The sequence below is a fragment of the Terrapene carolina genome, unplaced genomic scaffold, assembly GCF_002925995.2.
Source record: "Terrapene carolina triunguis isolate 2854851 unplaced genomic scaffold, T_m_triunguis-2.0 Scaffold31290, whole genome shotgun sequence".
Lineage (NCBI taxonomy): Eukaryota > Metazoa > Chordata > Testudines > Emydidae > Terrapene > Terrapene triunguis.
The window spans coordinates 1-6,158 of NW_020695641.1; the positions used below are offsets into that span (position 1 = coordinate 1).

The window sequence follows — 6,158 nt, forward strand, 5'->3', positions numbered from 1 at the left end:
CCTGCCGCTAATAGGGTGGGTGGAAAGTCATGAATTACATCTGCTAACTACAGCTGGCCATGGGTGAGATGAGGCACAACTAAGGACGCTTGCTCATAGCATAGTTTTGGGATTCTCAACTTTTTCCTTCATTCCCCAGATGGTTTCCATGTCGGTCCTCACCTATGTGAGCGCCTCTCGAGATCTCTCTTTCCTCGCAGGCCTGGAGATCGGGCACCCACGGCTTTTCCCCTTGCTCCAGCTGGGAGATCAGGTCAGGTTTGGGAATGGGCAATCCTGCGCAGAGGGTGAAATCAGACCAGATCAGGGTGCATGGATTATTGAGAAAGTGTCTGTCACAAAGGACATTTTGTGAGTGGAACTTGTCCTTGTGCTCTGCTGGGCTATCATGGAACCCAAGAGGACGAGAACATGATCACTGTGCCCCCTTGGGAGGAGCAGATGTCTGGGGAGGTGTGGGGAATTGTTACACCCTAACTAGGAGTTCCCAGGATCTGTATACTCTGGGGGCCTTGCTGACGCACACACAGCTCTGGAGTTAAACCCCTGCCTATTTTTAAACCTGCAGAGCCCACAGTCCACCCCATGGCTGGAGCTAGTCCCCAGAAGGGAGGTGAACAGGGATTCTGTACATCAATAAGAAACAACGCAGATAGGACAATCAACGACTTCTGCCCCCTTAAATGCTGGAGGGTGGGGATGGGTTAGCATGTCCTTTAGGTTTTGACACTGTGTCCCAATGAACGGGGTTTGGACATAAAAGTCTCTCTCACATGGCAGCTGTGTATTACGCAAAACATTCCCCTCTGATCTAACTAACCAGGGAAGAACCTGACCAGATTCAGATATGCAGACCCCATGGCTTCTAATAACCGAGGGGACGGGAATCCCTTACCCAGTGAGGTCACCGTCTCGTAATTCTCCTGCATGTCATCCCTGTAGAGGGCTCTCTGAGCGGGGTCCAGCAGAGCCCCCTGCCCCTGGGTGAAATACACAGCCACCTCCTCGTAGGTCACCGGCATCTGGAACAACAAAAGTCCCCCATAAGTTACGGGAAAGGGAAAAAAAATTGGAAGCTCTGGGAGAGCCAGAGTCACAGAATCCCACCCCCACCCTGTTCAGAGCAGCCAGGAGGCTTCAGGGGGTGGGAGAAGATGAGAGCTCCTTCCCCCTACCCCAGCAGACAGAGGAGGGCAGGAGCTTCTCTTTTACCATACTCCTACCAGACAGAGTGGGAAATGGTGCACGGAGCAGGGGACAAAGGACGGGAATCCCAATAGCTTCCCTTTGTATTTCACAGCAGCCTCTGGCCAGTGAGGTCAGGCTCCAACACTGGGAGTCTGCTCAGTTTTCCCAGCCCTGCCGAAGGGGGTGTTTCATTTCAGAAATGGGACCATGTCTCTCCCCTCCCTCCCCCGGCAATAAGTCTGTTCGGTAAATGAGGCCGAGGGTGAACCTGTCCCAGCAGATTTATCACACCCTGTCCTCTCCCTGCCGCATGCGGTGTGTTTCCTGCCCCTCCCCCTCCAAAACAACCCCCCTGCAGCTCCCTGAAAATCCCCTACCTGAGCTCGCTCCTACACAGCCATTTCTCACCCCTCTCTCATGGGAAGACGGGAGGATTTGGACCGCAACCTGGATGTGATTCTTCAGACTGTCAAGGCAAGAAGGGCAATTGGGGAGTTTACAGAAGGGGCTTGAGTCCACTTCACACCCCAACTCTCTCCAGGCTCTCTCCCTTACTCCTGTGAGAATTCTGTGCCACTGCCCATGGACAGAATTTATATCCCCCGTAGATGTATTTGTTTTCCAGCAGAAAAAGGACTTTCTGACGGGGAAGCAAAGGGAAGCCACAAAGCAGTCATGAGGCCCGACTCCAGCAGGATGTTTCTGGTGCCCAGGGCAGCCGGCAGAGAGGTCAATCACTGTGGGGTGGGTAGGGTGGTGCCTACCCTGCACCGGGCTCAGTTGCTAGTCCCGCCTGGGCTGGGGAGGACAGGACTTCCTATTCCCTGGCATGGCATGTGGGGCCGAGTCAGACCCACCCCCAGATTTCTCCCCTCCTTGCATGAAGCTAAGAAAACACATACACACCCCTCAGCTTCTTGCACTCATCTCTCCTCAGCTGCAGGAAGAGGGATGACTGTACAGGGAGCTGTTCCCCCATCGACCCAACCCCCTCACACCCAGACCCTCCTGCTGAGTCTCACCCTCCCCCGCACTCAGAACACTCCTGACAAGCCCCACTCCCCCTGCACCTGGACCACCACGACGAGCCACCTGCACTCGGATACCCACCCTACTGAACCCCACCCAGATGCACCTGGATTGCAAACCCTCCCCCAGCAGCTGCCACCTCCACATCCAGACCCCCGCTGCTGAGCTCTATCCCCCCCCACACAGACCCCCTCTGCTAAGCCGCAACCACCTTCACCTGGACCCCCCTGCAGAGTCCCATTACAGTTCCACCCAGAACCCCACAAGTCCCTGTGCACCCAAATCCCTCCACACCCAGATTCCCCACTGAGCCACACACACCCAGATTGATACACAGAGATCCCTTTCAACCCACACCTGGATTCCTCCCACACCAAGCCCCTCCGCACTTGGATCCTGCCTTGCTGAGCTTGCCTGCTCACACCTGGTGCACCTGGCATGGGGGGCAGGGCCCTGGGGGGGTTCTGGGGCAGGCCCGGTCCTTGCGCTGTGGCAGGGTTGGATGTGGCCTCATCGCTGAGTCCGTGTGCTGGAGGGGGGAGCTGCAGGGTGATCTCCCACCTCTGTGCACCAGTGGCCTGTGCTCCCCAATGCCCATGTTGGAGCTTCCCCATTTATTTGACAAAACCATATGCAGAAATTTAAAATACTGTGCACAGAAATTTTTATTTCTCGGTGCAGAATGCCCTCAGGAGCATCTCCCTGCAGACAGACGCTCTGGACTCTGCCATGCTGGGAAGACACTCGGTTAGTTCATTACCACCCAGGCCGGGCCCCTCCCAGCAGAACTAAACCCACCGGGGACACTTTTAAACTCTCCCAGAAACAGCATCTCTGAGCCGAATGCGAGAAAAAGAGCAGAACCAAAGGAGCCACTTTAGGGGAGTTCCCCTGACATGGGCCCCGAGGGCAGCACATCCCCCCACCCTCCAATCAGCGCAGTGAGTCAAGAGAGACAGGACCTGGCTTTTCCTCTCTCAGCCCCTCCCCTTGTTCCCAGAAGAGTCAGTCTGCTCCGGGGGTGGGGGGGTGCAGGGAACGGATCCGGGCAGAGCTGGGAACCTCCCTCCCCACTTCTTGCTCCTGCTGCCCCTCTCGGTCTGGTCACTCTCTGTTTCTTTCTACCACCTTCCCTCTCTCTGGGAGAACTGATTCTGCCCTATTTACATGGGCATTTGCTCTTCAGTAGATGGATCGGTTTCAACCTGGCTGTGTCACTGAGGGCAGCAGCTCTGGGACCCGCAGACCCACAGCGAGCCCCCTCCCCCGCCGGTACAAACTCACCAGCCGGGCCCTGAAAGGGCCCTTTGTGCAGAGGCATTTTCCTGCTGCCAGGCCTGAGCCCAAGCAGCGACGCTCCCCGAGCCGCCTCCCAGCTGCTCCTGGGTCCCAACGATAAACCCATCGCATGAAGTCCCCTGGCCCCAGGGGACCCCACATCCCCGGGCTCAGGCAGCTTCTCCCAGCATTAAGCAGGCATGTTGCATAGAAACTTGCAGCTTCCCTACAGGACAAACCGGGGCTCGGGCCGCTGGCTGATCAGCCCGTCTGTGGCAAACTTCTCTCCGCATTGGGCTGGCTAAGGCCTTGCTCTAACTTTCCTCCCTGGTCACAGGCTACCGGCACTGGTGCGAAATGTCTGGTTGTCTCAGCTGGCTGGGCCAGATTTGTAGGGGAGAGAGAGAGAGAGAGAGAGAGAGAAGGCAAAAGGATAGAGAATAAAAGGGGGAGGGAGGGTGGCATAATAGTTCAGACCAGTGGGAAGGAAACAGACACATGAGGGGAAGACTGGCAGCAGCACCTCAAGTGTCACATCTCAGGGGGAGTTCAGGATTTAGCCGAAGCTGAAGCAGTTGAGGATGTCTGCTGGTTCCCCTTGTCTGGTTTGCCCTGCTCAGCTTCCCTTTCAGGATCAGGATGATGAAAGCCCAACAGTGCCATGTGGGTCCCAGGAGACAGTGGGTGTGACACATACCCCAGAGTACAATCTGGACTGTTCAGTTGCTTAATTCTCCATCCCAGGGCATGTTTTACACTGCTGCCCTGTGTGAACAACAAACCCCTCCACTCTGCTCCCACACAGCCACCAGCCTTCACAGTCACTCCTGGCTGCACTGTACTGAGTGCGACTAGTCAGACAATCAGGAACTTACCGAACGACAAAGCAACATCAGCCAGTTTTCTACTCCCAGCCTTGCACCCCGGGAATGTGCATCTTGGACTGCTCAGTCTGTTCACTGCGCTGGACAAACTCAATCATTAGTTGGTCATCCCCACAAAGAGGTCAGATCAAGTCAAATCCCCCAAACACTTCAATGAAAACACACACATCCAGACAAAACACTACAACCAGTTTATTAACTGGAGCAAGGGGGTTTTCAGGGATTATAAGGGAGAAAGATGTAAAAGTTCAGAACTGGTTAAAAAAAAATACAACTTAAACATGCATTTTAAATTCTAAATATTACTAAACTAAGGAAGATGCGAAGCAAACAGGATTTCCCACCCCACCCGCTGTTGCAGGCAGTTCACAGTTCTGAGTACCCAGGCTGGATTTCCTTCCAGCCTTGGTCCGCCCTCCTCAGAACAAAGCCCCTGTTGCCTTTCAAGCCATCTTGTTGCCTTCTGTAAAGATGGGGGAGAGGTGAAAATGGAGGCAATTCTCCCTTGTTTTTATACCACTCTCCTCTTTGAGGTTCACCCCCCAGCTGAGGGACAGGCGACAATCAGTCTGTGGCCTGAGCATCCAGCCATCCTTCAGGTCAGGGGTTCTCAACCTTTTTCTTCTGACGCCCCCTTCTGCATCCTATAAAAATGCCAGGGCCCAAGAGGGGGAGAGGGGTGGAGGAGTGTGGGACACCGGGTCGGGGGACACCCTTGGGCATAGGCATAGTTTTACTTGTATTTGGAGGGGCGGGTAACGCTGGCGGGGCTCAAGCCAGCTCTGCACAACAGGGTCCAGGGAGGGCATGACCCTCCACCCCCTGACTCATTCAGGAGGCCACCCAGCCTGTCTGGGTTAGTGGGGGGATGCAACCAAAAAACATAACTCAGTAGGGGGGACTCAGCTCAAAAAGGTTGAAAAGTGCTCAAGATATGGGCAAGGGTGTAGCTAAGGGCTGTGTGCAGGCAGGGGGGTAGCTCAGGGTGTAGGCAGGGGGGTAGCTAGGGGTTGTGTGGTGGCAGGGGGTAGCTCAGGGTGCAGGCGGGGGGGTAGCTAGGGGCTGTGTATGGGCAGGGGGGTAGCTCAGGGTGCAGGCAGGGGGTAGCTAGGGGCTGTGTGCAGGCAGGGGGATAGCTTGAGGTGCAGGGAGTGGGTAGCTATGGGCTGTGTAGTGGCAGGGAGGCTCCCAGTACAACTCACAGCTTCAGGGGGCATTGGGGCTCCCAGCTTCAGCCTCCCCACTGCTCCTGGATTTGGAGATGCTGGGGGCCACGTTGGTTTCTGCCTCCCCACTGCTCCTGGCTTTGGGGATGGGGGAGCCTGCTGGCTTCAGCTCTGCGACACTCCCAGATGGGGCGGGGAGGCCCAGGAAAGTTGATAGGCACATTTTAACCAGACAATAATATTCAGCAGATGATGGCTTTTCCTATTATACCTTACAAGACATACTTTGTAGATTTCTCATTTTGTAAATGTGGTGACCATGCTAGTGTAGACCAGTGGCCCTCAAAGGTGTTTCATCACCCGCCCCCTTTGTGTCTGTGGTCATTTATACTCCCACCCTCACAAGCACATATATCGCCACCCAGCTCTAAAGGCAGAGTAGTTGCTGGCAATGTGCACAGCTCTGAAGGGCTCCAATAGCAGCACAGAAGTTAGGGTGGCCATGTGAAAAGTGATATTCCTCAATATCGCTGTTCACAGCAGACTTATCACCCCATTGTCACCCTTACTTCTGTGCTGCTGCTGCACCTGGGTTTGAGAGCCTGAGCATTTA

At 55.1% G+C, this 6,158-nt stretch overlaps 1 long non-coding RNA gene across 1 annotated transcript; it reads right to left on the minus strand.

The window, feature by feature from the left end:
- Positions 1-142: 142 nt before the first annotated feature.
- On the minus strand, positions 143-1,633 carry LOC112124915. Its single transcript, XR_003370483.2, has 3 exons — positions 1,566-1,633; positions 896-1,022; positions 143-276 (listed from the first exon to the last, which is right to left on the minus strand). It is a non-coding gene; the product is annotated as an uncharacterized LOC112124915 (long non-coding RNA).
- Between the last annotated feature and the right edge of the window lie 4,525 nt (positions 1,634-6,158).